The sequence below is a fragment of the Pseudophryne corroboree genome, unplaced genomic scaffold (assembly GCF_028390025.1).
Source record: "Pseudophryne corroboree isolate aPseCor3 unplaced genomic scaffold, aPseCor3.hap2 scaffold_1212, whole genome shotgun sequence".
Classification (NCBI taxonomy): Eukaryota; Metazoa; Chordata; class Amphibia; order Anura; family Myobatrachidae; genus Pseudophryne; species Pseudophryne corroboree.
Genome location: NW_026967838.1, coordinates 68,439 through 94,359, shown reverse-complemented (window position 1 = coordinate 94,359; position 25,921 = coordinate 68,439). Strand labels below are relative to the sequence as shown.

The following is a 25,921-nucleotide window of genomic DNA, read 5'->3' as shown; positions in this document are numbered from 1 at the left end:
CCGTATCCGGAGACGGTAGTGCCACCTTCTTTGACAAGCGTGTGAGCGCTTTATCCACCCTAGGGGGTGTCTCCCAACGTGACCTATCCTCTGGCGGGAAAGGGTACGCCATTAGTAACTTTTTAGAAATTACCAATTTTTTATCGGGGGAAGCCCACACTTCTTCACATACTTCATTTAATTATTCAGAAGGGGGAAAAACTACTGGTAGTTTTTTCTCCCCAAACATAATACCCTTTTTTTGTGGTACCTGGGGTAATATCAGAAATGTGTAATACATCTTTTATTGCCTCAATCATCTAACGAGTGGCCCTATTGGACATTACATTAGTCTCTTCGTTGTCGACACTAGTATCAGTATCCGTGTCGACATCTGTGGTAGCGGGCGTTTTAGAGCCCCTGATGGCCTTTGAGACGCTTGGGCAGGCACGAGCTGAGAAGCCGGCTGTCCCGCATTTGCCATGTCGTCAAATTTTTTATGTAAGGAGTCGACACTTGCACGTAATTCCTTCCATAAGTCCATCCACTCAGGTGTCCGCCCCGCAGGGGGTGACATCACATTTATAGGCATCTGCTCCGCCTCCACATAAACCTACTCATCAAACATGTCGACACAGCCGTACCGACACACCGCACACACACAGGGAATGCTCTGACAGAGGACAGGACCCCACAAAGCCCTTTGGGGAGACAGAGAGAGAGTATGCCAGCACACACCAGAGCGCTATATAATACAGGGACTAACTGAATTATATCCCCTTATAGCTGCTATAATACTTATACTGCGCCTAAATTTAGTGCCCCCCCTCTCTTTTTTACCCTTCTGTAGTGTAGACTGCAGGGGAGAGCCAGGGAGCTTCCTTCCAGCGGAGCTGTGAGCTAGAAATGGCGCCAGTGTGCTGAGGGAGATAGCCCCGCCCCTTTTTCGGCAGACTTCTCCAGCGTTTTTGAAACTCTGGCAGGGGTATTAATTTACACCTATATAGCCTCTGGGGCTATATATGGTGTAGATTTGCCAGCCAAGGTGTGTAATATTGCCCTCAGGGCGCCCCCCCCCCAGCGCCCTGCACCCATCAGTGACCGGAGTGTGAGGTGTACATGAGGAGCAATGGCGCACAGCTGCAGTGCTGTGCGCTACCTTGGTGAAGACTGAAGTCTTCTGCCGCCGATTTTCCGGACCATCTTCTTGCTTCTGGCTCTGTAAGGGGGACGGCGGCGCGGCTCCGGGAACGAACACCAAGGACGGGTCCTGTGTTCGATCCCTCTGGAGCTTATGGTGTCCAGTAGCCTAAGAAGCCCAATCCACTCTGCACGCAGGTGAGTTCGCTTCTTCTCCCCTTAGTCCCTCGTTGCAGTGAGCCTGTTGCCAGCAGGTCTCACTGTAAAATAAAAAACCTAAAATATACTTTCTTTCTAGGAGCTCAGGAGAGCCTCTAGTGTGCAACCAGCTCGGCCGGGCACAAGATTCTAACTGAGGTCTGGAGGAGGGTCATAGTGGGAGGAGCCAGTGCACACCAGGTAGTCCTAAAGCTTTCTTTAGATGTGCCCAGCCTCCTGCGGAGCCCATCTATACCCCCATGGTCCTTACGGAGTACCCAGCATCCACTAGGACGTCAGAGAAATATCTTTTATCTTGTATGCTGAAGTATAGAGCCTTCATCGTGTGATGAATTATCTGTGTAGCCTGTGAAGTGGATGCTTTATTTGTGTTTGGTTTCTCAGCTTGCTTTACTCTGAAAATCTGTAGGGGACATACCGTATGACGAGAGCTGCATTTGTAAAAAAAAAAAAATAAATTCAAGTTAAACCTAGACAATCTGCCTAGGTCAGAGAGGATAATACAGTTCATGCAAACAACATATGTATATGAGTATTGCTTACTGTAAATACAACCTCTTAACTTGCCGCTCTAAGACATGCTAACATCTAGCACCTTCACAGAGTTATACACTATTTATGACTGTAATCACAATACCTCTGAAAGTGATATCAAACTGACCCTCCAGAGACAGTACCCACATCAGTACTGAGGTCAAAAAAGAACCACTGACAATATTATAACAAAGTCAGTAATCAAAACTAGCAGTCAGTCATACATGTAATGTATAAATTAGACATATGAGCATATCATCAACTACAACACATTTCAAAGTATGTAGGGGTACATATTACTGAATTCTGTTCTATACAGACAATAATGTATTTAGAACGCAAAAGCGAAGAAAACCACAGTATGTACACAGACTCATATGCAACAGGCACTAAGCTTAACTATTCATACTGACAAGTAGATAGAATTGTAGTGCTGTATCGCCCGCACTCAGAGTGGGATACAGGGAGACTCACCTCACTTCCAGGCTCGATCAATACGTTAACAAACACTGAGTGGAACCAGACGCTACCAGTGTACACCGACGCTCCGGGATTACAGCGAACACAGACGCACTGTGCACACAAACGCTCCGGGACTATACAGATACAGTAACCGGGTCTCCACACGGTAGCGTTTTAGTGAACACAGAAGCAGCGGCCCAAGCTGCGACCGAGACCCCTCATGGCAGCGTCTGAGACACGCAGAAACTGGTCATGAACGGGAGAGGGGGGAGACCAGGAGAGAGTCTGACTGCCCACTGCTGACATCAACCCTAGGGATCGCAGCCTCATCCTAATCCTGGCGCCTATGATCCCTAAGGCATAGCGCTGGAGCACCCGTGGTGGCAGCGCATCAGCCATTGTTTGGTAGTCTCCTCCAATACAGTGCGGCTGTGTCCGTATTACCCTAGTAAGCGGCACCGATGCCTTACCTTCTCCCCGTGCTCTGGCCACAGCCTGGTAACGTCTGCTGGACCTGCTAGAATATCCAACACAGACGCTCGCCGAGACAGCACTTGTACCGTGGGTAAACGTTGTTGCGACCCAGCGGAGAGTTGTTGGAGCGACTCTTTCCAATATGCGTGTAAGATGCTGTTAAGAAAGATCGTTCAAAACATAGTAAGACTATAAAAATAAAATAATAAAGCTTAGGGCTGCCCAGAACAGCAGCCCTGTGACCATGGTCCGAGTCCTGCCGCACCAAATCAAAAACTGATTTGTCTCAGCTAGTGGGCGGGATATATGGACGAGCACGTTGCATCCTGGGAGGACTGAAAGCTTGTGATCGTTTGGTGCCAATCCGCTATCGCTCCATCATATCCCACTGTTATCCTGTGGATAACCTGTGGACCCTGCCGGAGTAATACCAAGGTAGATCCTGTGGACCCTGATAATAAGATTTTACTCACCGGTAAATCTATTTCTCGTAGTCCGTAGTGGATGCTGGGAACTCCGAAAGGACCATGGGGAATAGCGGCTCCGCAGGAGACTGGGCACAACTAAAGAAAGCTTTAGGTCACCTGGTGTGCACTGGCTCCTCCCACTATGACCCTCCTCCAAGCCTCAGTTAGGACACTGTGCTCGGACGAGCTGACATAATAAGGAAGGATTTTGAATCCCGGGTAAGACTCATACCAGTCACCAATCATACCAATCACACTGATATTATACCCAGTTTACAGTCTGAAAACAACTGAGCCTCTCAACAGATGGCTCAACAATAACCCTTTAGTTAACAATAACTATGTACAAGTATTGCAGACAATCCGCACTTGGGATGGGCGCCCAGCATCCACTACGGACTACGAGAAATAGATTTACCGGTGAGTAAAATCTTATTTTCTCTGACGTCCTAGTGGATGCTGGGAACTCCGAAAGGACCATGGGGATTATACCAAAGCTCCCAAACGGGAGTGGAATTGGCTTTTACTGATTTAGGATGCGGCAGTCCAGCCGCAGAATGCGCCAGCTGAATTGTGCTACAAATCCAGCGAGCAATAGTCTGCTTAGAAGCAGGAGCACCCAGTTTGTTGGGTGCATACAGGATAAACAGCGAGTCAGTTTTCCTGACTCCAGCCGTCCTGGAAACATACATTTTCAAGGCCCTGACTACGTCCAGTAACTTGGAATCCTCCAAGTCCCTAGTAGCCGCAGGCACTACAATAGGTAGGTTCAAGTGAAAAGCTGATACCACCTTAGGGAGAAACTGAGGACGAGTCCTCAATTCTGCCCTATCCATATGGAAAATCAGATAAGGGCTTTTACATGACAAAGTCGCCAATACTGATACACGCCTGGCCGAACCCAAGGCCAATAACATGACCACTTTCCACGTGAGATATTTTATATCCACGGTTTTTAGTGGCTCAAACCAATGTGATTTTAGGAAACTCAACACCACGTTGAGATCCCAAGGTGCCACTGCGGGCACAAAAGGGGGCTGAATATGCAGCACTCCTTTTACAAATGTCTGAACTTCAGGTAGTGAAGCTAGTTCTTTCTGGAAGAAAATCGACAGAGCCGAGATCTGTACCTTAATGGAGCCTAATTTCAGGCCCATAGTCACTCCTGCCTGTAGGAAGTGCAGAAATCGACCCAGTTTAAATTCTTCTGTTGGGGCCTTTCTGGCCTCGCACCAAGCAACATATTTCCACCATATGCGGTGATAATGTTTTGCAGTTACATCTTTCCTGGCTTTAATCAGCGTAGGAATTACTTCCTCCGGAATGCCCTTTTCCTTTAGGATCCAGCGTTCAACCGCCATGCCGTCAAACGCAGCCGCGGTAAGTCTTAGAACAGACAGGGCCCCTGCTGCAGCAGGTCCTGTCTGAGCGGCAGAGGCCATGGGTCCTCTGATATAATTTCTTGAAGTTCTGGGTACCAAGCCCTTCTTGGCCAATCCGGAAACACGAGTATCGTTCTTACTCCTTTCCTTCTCATTATTCTCCATACCTTTGGTATGAGAGGCAGAAGGGGGAACACATAACCCGACTGGTACACCCACGGTGTCACTAGAGCGTCCACCGCTATTGCCTGAGGGTCTCTTGACCTGGCGCAATATTTCTCTAGTTTTTTTGTTTAAGCGGGACGCTATCATGGCCACCTGTGGTCTTTCCCAACGGTTTATCAGTTGAAGGACTTCTGGATGAAGTCCGAACTCTCCCGGGTGGAGGTTGTGCCTGCTGAGGAAGTCTGCTTCCCAGTTATCCACTCCCGGAATGAACACTGCTGACAGTGCTAACACGTGATTTTTCGCCCATAGGAGAATCCTTGTGGCTTCTGTCATCGCCATCCTGCTTCTTGTGCCACCCTGTTGATTTACATGGGCGACTGCCGTGATGTTGTCTGATTGGAACAGTACCGACTGGATTTTGAAGCAGAGGCCTTGCCTGACACAGGGCATTGTAAATGGCCCTCAGCTCCAGAATATTTATGTGTAGGGAAGTCTCCTGACTTGACCAAAGTCCCTGGAAGTTTCTTCCGTGTGTGACTGCCCCCCAGCCTCAACGGCTGGCATTCATGGTCACCAGGACCTAGTCCTGTATGCCAAACCAGCGGCCCTCTTGAAGATGGGCACTCTGCAGCCACCACAGTAGAGATACCCCGGTCCTTGGAAACAGGGTTATCAGTCGATGCATCTGAAGATGCGATCCGGACCACTTGTCCAACGGGTCCCATTAAAAAGTTCTTGCATGGAACCTGCCGAATGGGATTGCTTTGTAGGAAGCTACCATTTGTCCCAGGACTCGCGTGCAATGATGCACCGATACCTGGTTTTGCTTCAGGAGGTCTCTGACTAGAGATGACCGCTCCTTGGCTTTCTCCTCCGGGACAAACACTTTTTTCTGGTCTTCCAGAACCATCTCCAGGAACAGCAGACGTGTCGTAGGAACCAGCTGTGACTTTGGAATGTTTAGAATCCAACCGTGCTGTTGTAGCACTTTCTGAGATAGTGCTACCCCGACTAACAACTGCTCCTTGGACCTCGTCTTTATAAGGAGATTGTCCAATTACGGGATAATTAAAACTCCCTTTTTTCGAAGGAGTATCATCATTTTGGCCATTACCTTGGTAAACACCCTCGGTGCCATGTACAGTCCAAACGGCAGTGTCCGGACTTGGTAATGGCAATCCTGTACCGCAAATCTGAGGTACTCCTGGTGAGGCTGGTAAATGGGGACATGCAGGTAAGCATCCTTAATGTCCAGGGATACCATGTAATCCCCCTCGTCCAGGCTTGCAATAACCGCCCTGAGCGATTCCATCTTGAACTTGAATTTTTTTATGTATGTGTTCAAGGATTTTTAATATAAAATGGGTCACACCGAACCATGCGGTTTCGGTACCCCAAACAGTGTAGATTAGTAACCCCGTCCTTGCTGAAGTAGGGGCATCTTGAGTATTACCTGCTGGGAATACAGCTTGTTAATTTGCCTCTAGCACAGCCTCCCTGCCTGAGGGAGTTGTCGGCAAGGCAGATTTGAGGAAACGGCGGGGGGGAGATATCTCGAATTCCAGCTTGTACCCCTGAAATACTACTTGAATGAAACAGGGATACACCCGTGAGCAAGCCCACTGATCGCTGACATTTTTCGAAGCGGCCCCCAACCGTACCTGGCTACACCTGTGGAGCCTCCGCGTCATGCTGTGGACTCAGAGGAAGCGGGAGAAGAATTTTGATTCTGGGAACAGGCTGACTGGTGCAGCTTTTTCCCTCTTCCCTTGTCTCTGTACAGAAAGGAAACGCCTTTGACCCGCTTGCTTTTCTGAAGCCGAAAGGACTGTACCTGATAATACAGTGCTTTCTTAGTCTGTGAGGAAACCTGAGGTAAAAATATTTCTTCCCAGCTGTTGCTGTGGGTACGAGGTCCCAGAGACCATCCCCAAATAATTCCTCACCCTTATAAGGCAAAATCTCTATGCGCCTTTTAAAGTCAGCATCACCTGTCCAGTGACAGGTCTCTAATATCCTCCTGACAGAATGGACATTACATTAATTTTGGATGCCAGCCGGCAAAATATCCTTCTGTGCATCCCTCATATATAAGACGACGTCTTTAATATGTTCTCATGTTAGCAAACTAGTATGTTTGACAGGGTCACCGACCACGCTGCAGCAGCACGCTCTGCAGGTTTCAGTCTTGTACCTGAGTGTGTAAATACAGACTTCAGGATAGCCTCCTGCTTTTTATCAACAGGTACCTTCAAAGTGGCCGTTCCTAAGACGGCAGTGCCACCTTTTGACAACCGTGTGAGCGCCTTATCCACCCTAGGGGATATCTCCCAGCGTAACTTATCCTCTGGCGGGAAAGGGTACGCCATCAGTAACTTTTTAGAAATTACCAGTTTCTTATCGGGGAAACCCACGCTTTTCACACACTTCATTCATTCATCTGATGGGGGAACAAAACACTGCCTGCTTTTTCTCCCCAAACATAAAACCCATATTTAGAGGTACTTGGGTTAATGTCAGAAATGTGTAACACATTTTTTATTGCCGGGATCAAATCACGGATGTTCCTAGTGGATTGTGTATATGTCTCAACCTTGTCGACACTGGAGTCAGACTCCGTGTCGACATCTGTGTCTGCCATCTGAGGGAGCGGGCATTTTTGAGCCCCTGATGGCCTTTGAGACGCCTGGGCAGGCGCGGGCTGAGAAGCCGGCTGTCCCACAGCTGTTACGTCATCCAGCCTTTTATGTAAGGAGTTGACACTGTCGGTTAATACCTTCCACCTATCCATCTACTCTGGTGTCGGCCCCACAGGGGGCGACATCACATTTATCGGCATCTGCTCCGTCACCACATAAGACTCCTCATCAAACATGTCGACACAGCCGTACCGACACACCGCACACACACAGGGAATGCTCTGACTGAGGACAGGACCCACAAAGCCCTTTGGGGAGACAGAGAGAGAGTATGCCAGCACACACTAGAGCGCTATATAATGTGGGGATTAACACTATAACTGAGTGAATTTCCCCCAATAGCTGCTTGTATATACAATATTGCGCCTAAATTTAGTGCCCCCCCTCTCTTTTTAACCCTTTGAGCCTGAAAACTACAGGGGAGAGCCTGGGGAGCTTTCTTCCAGCTGCACTGTGAAGAGAAAATGGCGCCAGCAGGGGTGTATCTTCGTATTGGCCAGGATGGCACTTGCCAGGGGCGCCGGCCAAGAAGGGGGCGCCACCTGGCAGTGCCACCCACGCCAGGGGATAGAATGACATAGTAGTTCTCACTGAGTACATCCCTTAGCAGTGCTCATCCACTGCGGGACTCTCAGAAGCATATTGCACTCTGACACTTTCTGTGACTACAGTCACAATGATGGTGAATATAGGCGGGGAGCAGGGCACTTCCAGGTATGGGGAGGCACCTCCTCTTCCTCATCCGCTCCCGCTCTCATTGGTCCAACGCGGTCTGTCACCAAACAGCAGCCACTACAATCAGTACCAGTCAGCAGTGCAGCATGAGCATACCTGTACATTTTCTGCAGTACCGTAGCTGCACTGCATGGTCAGTGTCCCTGCCCGCAACTGCCCCTCAGTGACCCTGCCCATACACTCCTGTAATTCCCTCTCAGTGTCCCTGCCCGCACCCTCCCCATAATTCCCTCTCTGTATCCCTGCCCGCACCCTCCCCGTAATTCCCTCTCAGTGTCCCTGCCCACATCCTAACAGTAATTCCCCCTCAGTGTCCCTGCCTGCACCCTCCCATAATTCCATCTCCCTGTCCCTGCCTGCACCCTCCCATAATTCCATCTCACTGTCCCTGCCTGCACCCTCCTTGTAATTACCACTCAGTATCCCTGTCCATACCCTCCCCATAATTCCCTCTCAGTGTCCCTACCGGCACCCTAACCGTAATTCTCCCTCAGTGTCCCTGCCTGCACACTTCTCATAATTCCCCCTCAGTCTCCCTGCCTGCACCCTCCCCATAATTCCATCTCAGTGTCCCTGCCCGCACCCTCCGCCTGCATCCTCCCTGTAATTCTCCCTCAGTGTTCCCGACCTCAGCCTCCCCCCTCAATGCCCGTGCCCGCACACTCCTGTAATTGCCCCTCAGTGTCCTTGACCTCAGCCTCCCTGTAGCCCCTCCCTCTCATTTTCCATACCCGAACCCTCCCTGTAATTCTCCCTCAGTGTTCCTGACCTCAGTCTCCCTGTAGCCCCTCCCTCTCATTTTCCATACCCGAACCCTCCCTGTAATTGCCCCTCAGTGTCCTTGACCTCAGCCTCCCTGTAGCCCCTCCCTCCATTTTCCATACCCGAACCCTCCCTGTAATTCTCCCTCAGTGTTCCTGACCTCAGTCTCCCTGTGACTCCCCCCCTCAGTGTTCCTGCCCACACCCTGCTGTAACTCGACCTCAGTGTCCCTGCCCGTACCCTCCCCGTAATTTCCCCTCAGTGTCCCTGCCCACACACTCCCTGTAATTGCCCCTCAGTGTCCCTGACCTCAGCTTCCCTGTAAGCCCTCAACCTCATTGTCCCTACCCGCACCCTCCCTGTAATTTTCCCTCCGTGTCCCTGACCTCAGCCCATCTGTACCTCCGCACTCTGTGTCCCTGGGTGGGGGAGGTGGAGGGCGCTAGTTCCTTACTTTGCCAGGGGCGCTCAGACCCCTAGATACACCCCTGGGCGCCAGTGTGTCTGAGGGAGATAGCTCCGCCCCTTTTTCGCTGACTTTTCTCCCGTTTTTTTATGGATTCTGGCAGGGGTATTTACCACATATATAGCCTCTGGGGCTATATATTGTGGTATTTTTGCCAGCCAAGGTGTTTTTATTGCTTCTCAGGGCGCCCCCCCCCAGCGCACTGCACCCTCAGTGACCGGAGTGTGAAGTGTGTATGAGGAGCAATGGCGCACAGCTGCAGTGCTGTGCGCTACCTTGGTGAAGACTGATGTCTTCTGCCGCCGATTTTCCGGACCTCTTCTTGCTTCTGGCTCTGTAAGGGGGACGGCGGCGCGGCTCCGGGAATGAACACCAAGGCCAGTTCCATGCGGTCGATCCCTCTGGAGCTAATGGTGTCCAGTAGCCTAAGAAGCCCAAGCTGGCTGCAAGCAGGCAGGTTCGCTTCTTCTCCCCTTAGTCCCTCGCTGCAGTGAGCCTGTTGCCAGCAGGTCGCACTGAAAATAAAAAACCTAATTTTATACTTTCTTTCTAGAAGCTCAGGAGAGCCCCTAGTGTGCATCCAACCTCGGCCGGGCACAAAATCTAACTGAGGCTTGGAGGAGGGTCATAGTGGGAGGAGCCAGTGCACACCAGGTGACCTAAAGCTTTCTTTAGTTGTGCCCAGTCTCCTGCGGAGCCGCTATTCCCCATGGTCCTTTCGGAGTTCCCAGCATCCACTAGGACGTCAGAGAAATAGAAATATTTGTTAACAAACAAAGGGAAGAAAGAAGTAGTGTTTACAATAAGACAGCTGTATATAATGTCACTATGTGGGAGCTCTACACTTACTTATACCACTTGTATTGACTACATCACTCACCTAAACATGATATACACGTACGGACCGTACATCATACACACACTGCAGGGTCACTACATCTCATGTGCTCCTATTGTGAGGGGAGTGTACATCATACAGACACTGCAGGGTCACTACATCTCATGTGCTCCTATTGTGAGGGGACCGTACATCATACAGATGCTGCACGGTCACTGCATCTCATGTGCTCCTATTGTGAGGGGACCGTACATCATACAGACACTGCAGGGTCACTACATCTCATGTGCTCCTATTGTGAGGGGAGTGTACATCATACAGACACTGCAGGGTCACTGCATCTCATGTGCTCCTATTGTGAGGGGACCGTACATCATACAGATGCTGCACGGTCACTGCATCTCATGTGCTCCTATTGTGAGGGGACCGTACATCATACAGACACTGCAGGGTCACTGCATCTCATGTGCTCCTATTGTGAGGGGACCGTACATCATACAGACACTGCAGGGTCACTACATCTCATGTGCTCCTATTGTGAAAGCCACTCCTCCTGTTCCCACTCCCCTAGGCGTTCATGCAGGATCTGGCGCAACAAACCTCCGACCAGTGGGAGCCTCTGCCGCATAAAGTCAGCAGCAACGCTGGCTACCAGTAAATTCCCTGTGTACTGCGCTCCCCTGGCCCGCCGCCTCCCTCCGCCCCCATGTGCTCAGCTGTGCAGTGTACAGAGGGAGCGTCGAGTAAGAAGCCGGCATCAGCGCCGAAAGAAGGGGAAATCATGTAATTGGCTGCCTACACACTGCACTACAGTACACTATATTAAACTACTGTACACTACATTACACTCTAAGGGCAGGGAGGGATGTAAAGGGCTCTACCTGGCGTAATGTGTGTAAGTGGCGCTACTGTGCGGCGTGATTTGAATAATGGAGACTACTGTGCGGCGTAATTTGAATAATGGAGACTACTGTGCAAGGTAATATGACATGATATTATTTTGTAGCTAAGCCTCTTACCCATGAAGCCACGCCCCTACATTTTGGCCACGTTCAATCCCCTATTGGAGCCACAGTCATATATATATATATATATATATATATATATATATTCAGCCTTAATATAAGAGCACGACCGTGCCCTTATAATATATAGAGGGTAATGCCTGCGCTCACTGATATACAGGGGGGGGGGGCAAATATGTAGCAGGCGATATACAAGGGGGTATATGTGTTACAGGTAATATACAGGACACTACATGCCTCTCCCCCTGTATAATAATTATAACAACAGGACACTACAGGCTGCTCCTCCTGTATAAATATAACAACAGGAAACTACAGGACACTCCGCCTGTATAATAATGACAGGACACCACAGGCTGCTCCACCTGTATACTAGGACCAGTTACCTGCTTTTGCGGACGACTGACTCCCGCTCGAGGGAAACCCGGAAGTTGCTGCGAAAGAAAAAAACTATCTTCCTGTGTGTGGAACGCAGAGGCCGGAAGTGGGATGGAACGCACAGGCCGAAAGTGAGGTGTGATTGGCAGGGGAACACAAGCTGCTTCCTCCTCAGTGACCGGCCACACTGACGTTCATATCCCCGCCCCCGGCCCCTCCTCCAGCCCCGCCCCCGGCCTCAGCACAGGGAGAGGGCGCGGGTCCCGCACATGGCAGTGTGACAGGCGCTGGGGGCAGGCAGGGAGGTGTGAGAGAGGGCGGGTACCCGTGCAGCTGCTGCAGGACACAGAGCAAGGGCTGCATAGGTGCAATGCTTTCTGTGTGTATATCCAGAGATAGATGTACAGGGCGCCGGCACATCTGCAGCGCAGCCTCATGTGGGGGAGGGGGAGCGCTGCTCTCATGGTGCCAGGGTGGTCTGTCATCATGAACCGGCCGTCTGTGCGTCATGCCGGGGCTTCTATGGAGCATATGTGCCTTGTTCTGGGACGTCTGTGCCTCATGTCCACGCGTCATTCTGAGGCGTGTGTGCCTCGTGCCGGGGTATCTGTGCTTCGTGAGCAGTCAGCGGCTCTTTCGCTCATGCCTGACTGTCTCTCTCTTATAGACTTGACTCGTCCCTCATGTACTCTTCCTTCCAGTTCCATGGGTGAAACATGAAACCAGGCTCCAGCACTCAGATTTGGGGCATGCATTTGGGATGTTGGCCATTTCATCCTTAGATGTCCGATTTTCCTGCAGCCCGCGGCCATATTGCGGCTTCAATGGTGTTATGAGTTGCTACCAAAATCATGAGGTTACAGAACCCACTTGGCGAGTGCTTCGCCTATAACAGGACACTTTCCTGGAATTTATATATACTGGTCTGCTAGCTTGGCTTCTGCTTTCAAAGTGGGTGGTTCCTGGTCTAGCATCCTCTGCTTCATCTCTGGAGGGCACCCGCTGTAGAACTGCTCTTGGCACATCAGGTCAGTTAGTGCTTCCCATGTGGTGGCACGAGATCTCTCCCAACATAGTTACATAGTTGATGAGGTTGAAAAAAGACAAAATGTCCATCGAGTTCAACCTGTATTATAAAAAATGATATCATTTAAATGCTGTAACCTTGGATATTTCAGTTAGGAATTTTATCTAATCCATTTTTAAACTTTTTGACTGAGCCCACCATTACTACCTTCACTGGTAGAGAATACCATATCCACCATCACTACCTTCTCTGGTAGATAATTCCAAATCCACCATTACTACCTTCTCTGGTAGAGAATTCCAAATCCACCATTACTACCTTCTCTGGTAGAGAATTCCAAATGCACCATTACTACCTTCACTGGTAGAGAATACCTTATCCACCATCACTACCTTCTCTGGTAGATAATTCCAAATCCACCATTACTACCTTCTCTGGTAGAGAATACCATATCCACCATTGCTACCTTCTCTGGTAGAGAATTCCAAATCCACCATTACTACCTTCTCTGGTAGAGAATTCCAAATGCACCATTACTACCTTCTCTGGTAGAGAATTTCAAATCCACCATTACTACCTTCACTGGTAGAGAATTCCAAATCCTTACTGCTCTTACTGTGAAGAACCCTTTCCTCTGTTGTGTATGAATTTTTTTTTCTACTAACCTCAGGGGGTATCCTCGTGTCCTGTGTAGCATTTTTAAATAAACAGATTGTCTAATGAATCCTTGTATTGTCCCTTTATGTATTTATAAATATTAATAATGTCCTCTCTTAGCCACTTCTTTTCCAGTGTAAACATACCTAATCTTGTAAGTCTTTCCTCATAATCCAGTGCCTCTAACCCCTTAATCAGTTTGGTGGCACACCTCAGAAACCTTTTGAGTTCCAAGATTTCTTTCTCATATGTCCTAGAGGATGCTGGGGTCCACTTCATGAACATGGGGTATAGACTGTTCCGCAGGAGCCATGGGAACTTTAAGACTTTTCAACGGGTGTGAACTGGCTCCTCCCTCTATACCCCTCCTCAAGACCTGTTTTAGAAATGTGCCCAGGCAGACTGGATGCACTCCAGGGGAGCTCTACTGAGTTTCTCTGAAAAGACTTATGTTAGGTTTTTTATTTTCACGGAGAACTGCTTGCAACAGTCTTCCTGCTTCGTGGGACAGAAGTAGGAACCAACTTCCTAAAGAGTTTTATGGCTCTGCTTCTGGCTGACAGGACACATTACCTCCTGAAGGGTACTGAATGCTAGCCGTGTCTAGATGCTCCCTCCCACAGCGTGCCTTCACCCCCCTCACAGAGCCAGAAGTCAGGTGAGTGTCAGAAGATGAATCTTCAATCATGATAGTGACAGCTAAAGGTACAGCATGGCTGGCGGGAGCGCAGTGCGCCATTGCTGCCCATACATACACAGTCACTGCAGGGGGGGGGGGGGGCATAAGATGCCAAGGCACAGCCCTACCCCCGCCAGTATAAATATTATGTGAAAAATCTCTGAGGGGAAATGCGCCATTGCGGGGGTGGAGCTTCCTCCTCAGTCACAACCAGCACACTGCTCTGCGCCATTTTCTCTCCTCAGCTGCGGAGACAACGCTGGTCCTCCTCCACTACTGAATACAAGTATCAGGGTGCAAAACAAGGGGGGGCACAGTGAATTTGGTGCTTTACAGGTGTATTTGCATTATATAAAGCGCTTGTGTCAGTGGGCATTTTGTATTCACAGACTTTGTGTACTGGCGCTGGGGTTGTGAATTGTCTGCTCCTAACTGTGTCCTGACAGATTTTACTATGGGTCTGTCCCCTATAAGTCCCAGAGTGTCTGTGGTGTGTGTGTGCATGAGTGTGACATGTCTGAGGCAGGGAGTTCTTCCCCTGAGGGAGCCATTTTAGGGACACAGAGTTGTAATGTGGTGGCGCTGCCGGCACTCCAAGAGCCTGCATGTCACGTCTGAGGATTCTTGTGGATCCGGATTTGGGGAAGATGATTTGGATGCACTTGGATCTCTGAATAACAAACGAGCGGGACGGATGAAGGTCTTGCGCATTTATTACTTGGAGTAGTTTAACAGAGTTCGCCAAAGACAGTTGAATAGAAATACTACTGTAGGTTAGCGGGTGGCTGAGGATACCGGAACCGTGACCCAGTACTTTAAAGGAGGAATTCCGTAGGCTGGTTACTGCGGCGTCCAGAACAGGTAGCTGGGTAGGACAGGGGAACAGAGTCGACAGTCTGCGTAGGCTATATCAGGAGGCTTGGGTAATTTGCTGTAACAAGAACCTGACACTGGAGACGCTGCGGGAGCACAGAGAACTAGCTTCACAGATACTGTGAAAGACGTTGCACAGGCAATTTCCCTCCTCCAGGCCTTCCTGTGTTATAGCAGCTGCTCAGAGCTAATTGACCACAGGAAAGTGATAAATTGGCGAAGTGTGGGCAAGACAGGCTTTTTGCCTACATCCAAGATGGCCACCGGGAACACAACCCAGCCTGTACACAGAAGCCCTGGCTCCACAGCAACACTGCTAACCCCTGCCGGAGGAACATGCTGCCAGTCTGCTGAGCTGCCAAACAGTGCCCCTGCCTGTCCTCCCAGCACACCCTGCCCGGTGCCAGCAGCCCGTACCTCCACCAGCTGGACCTCTCCAAAGGGACCGGACAGGTAAGAGCCGGCTCCCCTGCACAGTCTCCCGCCTGACCGTGACACTACATGGCTGAAAGAAATATGTGATACTGTGCATCATATCAATAGGAGATTAGATAAGTCTGAATCTCATGTTGAGTGCTGGAGAAAATCTGTGGAAGATGTGATTTTTAAGGTTCTGTTCTCCCATCCGCAGGCGACCCCTCTGGGTCATATAAAAGACTGTTTGCAAATATTGTAAATACTGATAACAGGGAAGTAGATCATAAATTGGCAAAAAATATACAATATGATTGTGGCTATAAGGGAAGTTTTGGAAGTCACTGAAGCCCCTCCTGCACCTCAGGAGAAGGCTTATTTATGTAAGGAAAATAAATCCAAAGTCACGTTCCCTCCTTCCCACAAGCTAAATACTCTCTTTGAAGGGGTGTGGGTGAATCCTGAAAATAAACTTCACATTCCCAAAAGGATTCAGATGGCTTATCCCTTTCCTTTAGAGGACAGAAAAAAATGGGAGTCAACCCTGGTGTTAGACAGTGCCCTGTCTAGATTGACAAGGTGATTCTCCCTGCACCTGGGACGGAGCCAGCAGACCGCAAAATGGAGACTACATTAAAATCAATTTATGTTGCCAATGGAACGCTGCTCAGGCCCACAGCTGCTTGCGCATGGGTGAGTCGTGCTATTGAATAATGGTCAGACAACTTGTCAGTAGAAATTGACACGATTAATAAAGATGAGATACTCCTAAAGCTACCATGGCAGTATTGGCTAGGCGGGCGTTGTGGATTCGCCAGTGGAACGCGGATGCAGATTCCAAAAAGAATATGTAGGCTCTCCCATATAAAGGTGAGGCCTTATTTGGTGATGGGCTGGATGCGTTAGTCTCGTCGGTTACCGCAGGTAAGTTGTCGTTTTTGCCTTATGCTCCTACACCGGCAAAAAAGACACATCACTCTCACATGCAGTCCTTTCGGCCCAACAAATACAAAAAGGCCAAAGGTTCCCCCTTCTTTGCAGGTAGGGGAAGGGGAAAAAGAAAGAAGTCCTCAGCGTCTCCAGGATTCCAGGAGCAGAAGTCAACCCCTTCTGCCAAATCTAAGCATGACGCTGGGGCTCTCTTGCGGGAGGCCACTTTGGTGGGGGCATGTCTGAAACTGTTCAATCAAGGTTGGATTCAATCTGGCCTGTACCCACAGGTTTTACAAATCGTATCCCAGGGGCACAAGATGGAGTTTCAAGACGTCCCCCCCCATACCGATTTTTCAAATTGACCATGCCAGCTTCTCTTCCAGAAAGAGAGGCAGTAACAACGGCAATTCAAAAGTTATGTCAGTATTAGGTCATAGTCCTGGTACCCTTGTCACAACAAGGAGAGGGGTTTTATTCAAGCCTTTTTGTAGTTCCAAAGCCGGACGTCTCGGTCAGACCAATTTTAAACCTAAAAGATCTGAATCTCTACTTGAAAAGGTTCAAGTTCAAAATGGAATCACTGAGGGCAGTGATTTCCAGTCTGGAGGAAGGGGACTTCATGGTGTCCGTAGACATAAAGGATGCTTACCTGCATGTTCCCATTTATCCTTCTCACCAGGTTTATCTGAGATTCGCGGTTCAGGACTGAAATGACCAGTTCCAGGGGTTGCCTTTCGGTCTCTCTACAGCGCTGAGGGTATTCACCAAGGTGATGGCGGAGATGATGGTCCTCCTTCGTCAAAAAGTAGTCAATATAATTCCTTACCTGGATGAGCTCCTGATAAAGGCGAGATCCAGGGAGCAGTTGCTGCAGAACATCACACTCTCCCTGTTAATACTCCAACAACACGGGTGGATCATAAATTTTCCAAAGTCTCAGTTGGAACCGACAATGAGATTGTCTTTTCTCGGGATGATACTGGACACAAAAGTTGAGAGTATTTCTTCCAGTGGAAAAGGCTCTGGAAATCCAGAGAATGGTCAAACAGATACTGAAACCAACCAGTGTGTCGATCCATCAGTGCATTCGGTTGTTGGGGAAGATAGTGGCGGCCTACGAGGCCATACATTCTGGCAGATTCCATGCCAGAGTATTCCAGTGGGACCTGTTGGACAAGTGGTCCGGATCCCACCTACACATGCACCGGAAGACAATCCTGTCATCAAAAAACAGGATTTCGCTCCTGTGGTGGCTACACAGTTCTCACCTATTGGAGGGACGCATGTTCGGGATTCAGGACTGGGTCCTCGTAACTACGGATGCAAGTCTCCGAGGCTGGGGAGCTGTCACTCAGGGGGAAAGCTTCCAAAGAAAATGGTCGAGTCAGGAAGCCTGCCTTCCCATAAACGTTCTGGAATTGAGAGCCATTTACAACGGCCTTCTACAAGCGGTACATCTTCTTCAAGATCATCCCGTGTAGATCTAGTCGGACAATGTAACAGCAGTCACATACATAAACCAGCAAGGCAGAACGAAAAGCAGAGCAGCAATGGCAGAGGTGTCAAGGATTCTCCTCTGGGCAGAAAGACATGTCAAATCTCTGTCGGCGATTTTCATTCCAGGAGTGGACAACTGGGAAGCAGACTTCCTCAGCAGACACGATCTCCATCCAGGAGAGTGGGGCCTCCACCAAGAAGTCTTCGCAGATGTGACATGATGGCATCTCGTCTCAACAAGAAGCTTCCGAGATATTGTTCCAGGTCGAGAGACCCTCAAGCAATAGCAGTGGATGCACTGGTGGCCCAGTGGATATTCTGATCGGTGTATGTCTTCCCTCCACTTCCGCTGATCCCAACAGTTCTCAGGATAATAAGAAGAACAAGAGTTTGAGCAATCTTCATTGCCCCAGACTGGCCAAGGAGGGCTTGGTACCCAGATCTTCAGGAGTTGCTAATAGAAGATCCTCGACCTCTTCCTCCTCGCGAGGACCTGCTACAGCAGGGTCTGTTCGTGTATCAAGACTTACTGCGGCCACGTTTGACGGCATGGCTGTTGAGCGCTGGATCCTAGCCCGAAAGGGTATTCCCAAGGAAGTCATTCCCACACTTATTCAGGCCAGGAAGTAACGTATAAACATTTCCACCGTATTTGGAGAAAATACATATCTTGGTGTAAATCCAAGAAGGCTCCTACGAAAGAGTTTGAGTTGGGACGTTTTCTCCATTTTTTGCAGGCTGGTGTGGATGTGGGCCTTAGATTGGGGTCAATCAAGGTCCAGATTTCGGCCTTATCAGTTTTCTTTCAAAGACAATTGGCTTCTCTTCCAAAAGTTCAGACCTTCGTGAAAGGGGTTCTGCACATCCAGCCTCCATTTGTGCCTCCAGTGGCATCATGGGACCTTAATATGGTGTTGCAGTTCCAGGAGATAGAGTTGAAGTTTCTCACTTGGAAAGTGGTGATGCTTTTGGCCTTGGCATCCGCAAGGTGGGTATCTGAGTTGGGGGCCTTGTCTCACAAGAGCCCTTACCTGATCTTCCGTGAGGATAGGGCGTAGTTGAGAACTCGCCAACATTTTCTTCCAAAGGTGGTTTCATCTTTCCACATAAACCAACCAATTGTGATGCCAGTGGCTACTGACACGTTCACTGAGTCAAATTCTCTAGATGTGGGTAGGGCTTTGAAGATTTATGTCGCTAGAATCGCTCGGATACGGAAAACAGAGGCTCTGTTGGTCCTGTATGCTCCCAACAAGATTGGGTGTCCTGCTTCCAAGCAGACTATTGCGTGTTGGATCAGAGGTACGATTCAGCATGCTCATTTTACGGCTGGATTGCCGTTACCAATGTCGGTGAAGGCCCATTCTACCAGGAAGGTGGGCTCATCCTGGGCGGCTGCCCGGGGGGTCTCGGCTTTACAACTTTGTCGAGCAGCTATTTGGTCAGGGTCAAACACTTTTGCTAAATTTGATAAGTTTGACACTTTGGCCGATGAGGACTTAAAGTTTGGTCAATCGGTGCTGCAGGGTCATCCGCACTCTCCCGCCCGTACTGGAGCTTTGGTATAAACACCATGGTCATGAAGTGGACCCCAGCATCCTCTAGGACGTATGAGAAAACAGGATTTTAATACCTACCGGCAAATCCTTTTCTCCTAGTCCATAGAGGATGCTGGGTGCCCGACCCAAGGTGTACTTTACCTGCAGTTTTGTTTATTAGAGTTACACAAGTTCTGTTCTATTAGTTTTCAGTATGTTGCTGTAATTGGTTCATGCCTGTTGGCGTGTGTCCTGTCGAATGCCATGTTGTGCGGCATGGTTGAGGTGTGAGCTGGTATGAATCTCACCATTAGTATTAAAGTAAATCCTTTCCTCGAAATGTCCGTCTCCCTGGGCACAGTTCCTATAACTGAGGTCTAGAGGATGGGCATAGAGGGAGGAGCCAGTTCACATCCTTTGAAAAGTCTTAAAGTGCCCTGCGGAACCATCTATACCCCATGGTCATAAAGTGGACCCCAGCATCCTCTACAGACTAGGAGAAAAGGATTTACCGTAGGTATTAAAATCCTGTTTCTCTAACGTCCTAGTGGATGCTGGGGACTCCGTCAGGACCATGGGGAATAGCGGGCTCCGCAGGAGACAGGGCACATCTAAAAAAGCTTTTAGGTCACATGGTGCGTACTGGCTCCTCCCCCTATGACCCTCCTCCAAGCCTCAGTTAGGTTTTTGTGCCCGTCCGAGAGGGTGCAATCTAGGTGGCTCTCTTAAAGAGCTGTTTAGAAAAGTTTTTTTTAGGTTTCAATTCAGTGATTCCTGCTGGCAACAGGATCACTGCAACGAGGGACTTAGGGGAGAGATTTCCAACTCACCTGCGTGCAGGATGGATTGGAGTCTTAGGCTACTGGACACTTAGCTCCAGAGGGAGTCGGAACACAGGTCAGCCTGGGGTTCGTCCCGGAGCCGCGCCGCCGATCCCCCTTACAGACGCTGAAGACGGCAGAGACGGAGGTCCGGAAAGCAGGCGGCAGAAGACTCCTCAGTCTTCATGAAGGTAGCGCACAGCACTGCAGCTGTGCGCCATTGTTGCTACACGGCTCACTGACTTGGTCACGGAGGGTGCAGGGCGCTGCTGGGGGCGCCCTGGGCAGCAATATAAATTACCTTGGTGGCAAATAAATACATCACATATAGCCATTAAGGCTATATGTATGTATTTAACCCAGGCCAGTTTCTTAAAAAACCGGGAGAAAAGCCAGCCGAGAAAGGGGCGGAGCTTATTCTCCTCAGCACACAGCGCCATTTTCCCTCACAGAAAGGCTGAGGGGAAGGCTCCCATGCTCTCCCCTGCACTGCACTACAGAAACAGGGTTAAAACAGAGAGGGGGGGCACTGATTTGGCGATATAAATATATATTAAATGCTATAAGGGAGGAACACTTATATAAAGGTTGTCCCTGTATAATTATAGCATTTTGGTGTGTGCTGGCAAACTCTCCCTCTGTCTCCCCAAAGGGCTAGTGGGTCCTGTCCTCTATCAGAGCATTCCCTATGTGTGTGCTGTATGTCGGTACGTGTGTGTCGACATGTATGAGGAAAATGTTGGTGAGGAGGCGGAGCAAATTGCCTGTAATGGTGATGTCACTCTCTAGGGAGTCGACACCGGAATGGATGGCTTACTTATGGAAGTACGTGATCATGTCAACACGCTGCAAGCCGGTTGACGACATGAGAGGGCCGGCAAACAAATTAGTACCTGTCCAGGCGTCTCAGACACCGTCAGGGGCTTGTAAAAACGCCCATTTACCTCAGTCGGTCGACAGACACGGACACTGACTCCAGTGTCGACGGTGAAGAAACAAACGTATTTTCCTTTAGGGCCACACGTTACATGTTAAGGGCATGAAGGAGGTGTTACATATTTCTGATACTACAAGTACCACAAATAAGGGCATTTTGTAGGGTGTGAATAAACTACTTGTAGTTTTGCCTGAATCAGATAAATTAAATGAAGTGTGTGATGATACGTGGGGTTCCTCCGATAGAAAGTTATGGGCGGTATACCCTTTCCCGCCAGAAGTAAGGGCGAGTTGGGAAACACACCTTAGGGTGGATAAGGCGCTCACACGCTTATAAAAACAAGTGGCGTTACCGTCTCCAGATACGGCCGCCCTCAAGGAGCCAGCTGATAGGAAGCTGAAAAATATCCTAAGAAGTATATACACACATACTGGTGTTATACTACGACCAGCAATCGCCTCAGACTGGATGTGCAGCGCTGAGGGGGCTTGGTCGGATTTCCTGACTGAAAATTTTGATACCCTTGACAGGGACAAGATTTTATTGTCTATAGAGCATTTTAAGGATGCATTTCTATATATGCGTGATGCGCAGAGGGATATTTGCATTCTGGCATCAAGAGTAAATGTGATGTCCATATCTGCCAGACGAAGACACGACAGTGGTCAGGTGAGGCAGATTCCAGACGGCACATGGAAGTATTGCCGTATAAAGGGGCGGTCCATCGGACCTGGTGGCCATGGCAACAGCTGAATAATCCACCTTTTGTTACCCCGAGTCACATCTCAGCAGAAAAGGACACAGTCTTTTCAGTCTCAGTCCTTTCGTCCCCATACGAGCAGGCGGCCAAAGGCCAGTCATATCTGCCCAGGGGTAGAGGAAAGGGAAGAAGACTGCAGCAAGCAGCCCATTCCCAGGAACAGAAGCCCTTCACAGCTTCTGCCAAGTCCGCAGCATGACGCTGGGGCAGTACAAGCGGACTCAGGTGCGGTAAGGGGTCATCTCAAGAGTTTCAGCACGCAGTGGGCTCACTCGCAAGGGGACTCCTGGATCCTACATGTAGTATCCCAGGTGTACATTGGAAATTCGAGACGTCTCCCCCTCACAAGTTCCGGAAGTCTGTTTTACCAACGTCTACCTCCGACAGGGAGGCAGTATTGGAAACAATTCACAGGCTGTATTCCCAGCAGGTGATAATCAAAGTACCCCTCCTACAACAAGGGAGGGGGTATTATTCCACACTATATTGTGGTACTGAAGCCAAACGGCTCGGTGAGATTTGAAATATTTGAACACTTACATACAAGCGTTCAAATCAAGATGGAGTCACTCAGAGCAGTGATAGCGAACCAGGAATAAGGGGACGATATGGTGTCACTGGATATCAGGGACGCTTACCTACATGTCCAAATTTGCCCTTCTCACCAAGGGTACCTCAGGTTCGTGGTACAGAACTGTCACTATCAGTTCAGACGCTGCCGTTTGGATTGTCCACGGCGCCCCGGGTCTTTACCAAGGTAATGGCCGAAATGATGATTCTTCTTAAAAGAAACTTGGACGCTTTCCTGATAAGGGCAAGGTCCAGAGAACAGTTGGAGGTCGGAGTAGCACTATCTTTAATAGTTCTAGGACAGCACGAGTGGATTCTAAATATTCCAAAATCGCAGCTTTTCCGACGACACGTCTACTGTTCCTAGGGATGATTCTGGACACAGTCCAGAAAAAGGTGTTTCTCCCAGAGGAGAAAGCCAGGGAGTTATCCGAGCTAATCGGGATCCTCCTAAAACCAGGAAAAGTGTCAGTGCATCATTGCACAAGAGTCCTGGTAAAAATGGTGGCTTATTACGAAGCAATTCCATTCGGCAGATTTCACGCAAGAACTCTTCAGTGGGATCTGCTGGACAAATGGTCCGGATCGCATCTTCAGATGCATCAGCGGATAACCCTATATCCAAGGACAAGGGTGTCTCTCCTGTGGTGATTACAGAGTGCTCATCTTCTAGAGGGCCACAGATTCAGCATTCAGGATTGGATGCTGGTGACCACGGAGGCCAGCCTGAGAGGCTGGGGAGCAGTCACACAGGGAAAAAATTTCCAGGAAAGTGTGATCAAGTCTGGAGAATTCTCTCCACATAGATGGAGCTAAGAGCAAAATTATAATGCTCTAAACTTAGCAAGACCTCTGCTTCAAGATCAGCCGGTATTGATCCAGTGGGATAACATCACGGCAGTCGCCCACGTAAACAGAAAGGGCGGCACAAGAAGCTGGAGGGCAGTGACAAAACTGCAAGGATTTTTCGCTAGGCGGAAAATCATGTGATAGCACTGTCAGCAGTGTTCTCTCCGGGAGTGGACGACTGGGAAGCAGACTTCCTCAGCAGGCATGACCTCCACCCGGGAGAGTGGGAACTTCATAGGGAAGTTTTTCCGCATGTTTGTGAACCATTGGCAAAGACCAAAGGTGGAAATGATGGCGTCCCGCCCGAACAAAAAACGGGACAGGTATTGCGCCAGGTCATGAGACCTTCAGGCGATAGCTGTGGATGTCCTGGTAACACCGTGGGTGTAACAGTCGGTGTAGGTGTTCCCTCCTCTGCTTCTCATAACCAAGGTATTGAGAATTATAAGACATAGAGGAGTATGAACTATACTCGTGACTCCGGATTGGCCAAGAGGGACTTGGTACCCGGAACTTCAAGAGATGCTCACAGAGGACTAAGGGCCTGGGGAGCTAAGAAGGGACTTGCTTCAGCAGGTACCATGTCTATTCCAAGACTTACCGCGGCTGCGTTTGACGGCATGGCGGTTGAATGCCGGATCCTGACGGAAAAAGGCATTCCATAAGAGGTCATACCTACCCTGGTCAAAGCCAGGAAGGAGGTGACCGCACAACGTCATCACCACATGTGGTGAAAATATGTTGCGTGGGTGAGGCCAGGAAGGCCCCACGAAGAAAATTCAACTAGGTCGATTTCTACACTTCCTGAAAACAGGAGTGTTTTGAGCCTCAAATTGGGGTTCTTTAAGGTTTTAAGTTTCGGCCCTGTAGAATTTCTTCCAGAAAGAATTGACTTCAGTTCCTGAAGTCCAGATTGTCAAGGGAGTATTGCATATACACCCCTTTTTGTGCCTCTAGTGGCACCGTGGGATCTCAACATAGTGTTGGGATTCCTTAAAATCATATTGGTTTGAACCGCTCAAATCTGTGGATTTGAAATATCTCACATGAAAAGTGACCATGCTGTTGACCAATATCTCACATGGACAGTGACCATGCTGTTGGTCCTGGCCTCGGCCAGGCGATTGTCAGAATGGGCGGCTTTGTCTTACAAAAGCCCATATTTAATTTTCCATTCGGACAGGGCAGAACTGGGACTCGTCTCCAGTTTCTTCCTAAGGGGGTGTCAGCGTTTCACCTGAAACAACCTATTATGGTGCTTGCGGCTACTAGGGACTTGGAGGACTCCAGGTTACTAGACGTTGTCAGGACCCTAAAAATATATATATATATATATATATATAGTTTAGGACGGCTGGAGTCAGAAAGTCTGATTTGCTGTTTATATTGTATGCACCCAACAAGATGGGTGCTCCTGCTTTTAAGCAGACGATTGCTCGTTGGATTTGTAGTACAATTCAGCTTGCACATTCTGTGGCAGGCCTGCCACAGTCAAAATCTGTAAATGCCCACTCCACAAGGAATGTGGGCTCATCTTGGGCGGCTGCCCGAGGGGTCTCGGCTTTACAACTTGGCCGAGCAGCTACGTGGTCAGGGAGGAACACGTTTGTAAAATTCTACAAATTTGATACTCTGGCTAAAGAGGACCTGGAGTTCTCTCATTCGGTGCTGCAGAGTCATCCGCACTCTCCCGCCCGTTTGGGAGCTTTGGTATAATCCCCATGGTCCTGACGGAGTCCCCAGCATCCACTAGGACGTTAGAGAAAATAAGATTTTACTTACCGATAAATCTATTTCTCGTAGTCCGTAGTGGATGCTGGGCGCCCATCCCAAGTGCGGATTGTCTGCATTACTTGTACATAGTTATTGTTACAAAAATCGGGTTATTATTGTTGTGAGCCATCTTTTAGGAGGCTACTTCTTTGTTATCATACTGTTAACTGGGTTCAGATCACAAGTTGTACGGTGTGATTGGTGTGGCTGGTATGAGTCTTACCCGGGATTCAAGATCCTTCCTTATTGTGTACGCTCGTCCGGGCACAGTACCTAACTGAGGCTTGGAGGAGGGTCATAGGGGGAGGAGCCAGTACGCACCATGTGACCTAAAAGCTTTTTTAGATGTGCCCTGTCTCCTGCGGAGCCCGCTATTCCCCATGGTCCTGACGGAGTCCCCAGCATCCACTACGGACTACGAGAAATAGATTTATCGGTAAGTAAAATCTTATTTTTTCTCTGACGTCCTAAGTGGATGCTGGGACTCCGTAAGGACCATGGGGATTAGCGGCTCCGCAGTAGACAGGGCACAAAAAGTAAAAGCTTTAGGACTAGCTGGTGTGCACTGGCTCCTCCCCCCATGACCCTCCTCCAAGCCTCAGTTAGATTTTTGTGCCCGGCCGAGAAGGGTGCAATCTAGGTGGCTCTCCTGAGCTGCTTAGAGTAAAAGTTTAGACTTAGGTTTTTTTTTATTTTCAGTGAGTCCTGCTGGCAACAGGCTCACTGCATCGAGGGACTAAGGGGAGAAGAAGCGAACTCACCTGCGTGCAGAGTGGATTGGGCTTCTTGGCTACTGGACATTAGCTCCAGAGGGACGATAACAGGCCCAGCCATGGATGGGTCCCGGAGCCGCGCCGCCGGCCCC

General features: G+C 49.3%; 1 long non-coding RNA gene across 2 annotated transcripts in view; it reads right to left on the bottom strand.

Annotated features, from left to right (window-relative positions):
- LOC134992604 (uncharacterized) overlaps nucleotides 1-11,836 on the bottom strand; it is a 76,980-nt gene extending 65,144 nt beyond the window's left edge. The window contains exon 1 of one of the 2 annotated variants that reach the window (XR_010196738.1): nucleotides 11,737-11,836. This is a non-coding gene — a long non-coding RNA (uncharacterized LOC134992604). The remainder of the gene's footprint in view (nucleotides 1-11,736) is intronic. The other variant, XR_010196737.1, reaches the window with a different exon arrangement.
- Nucleotides 11,837-25,921: the final 14,085 nt, after the last annotated feature.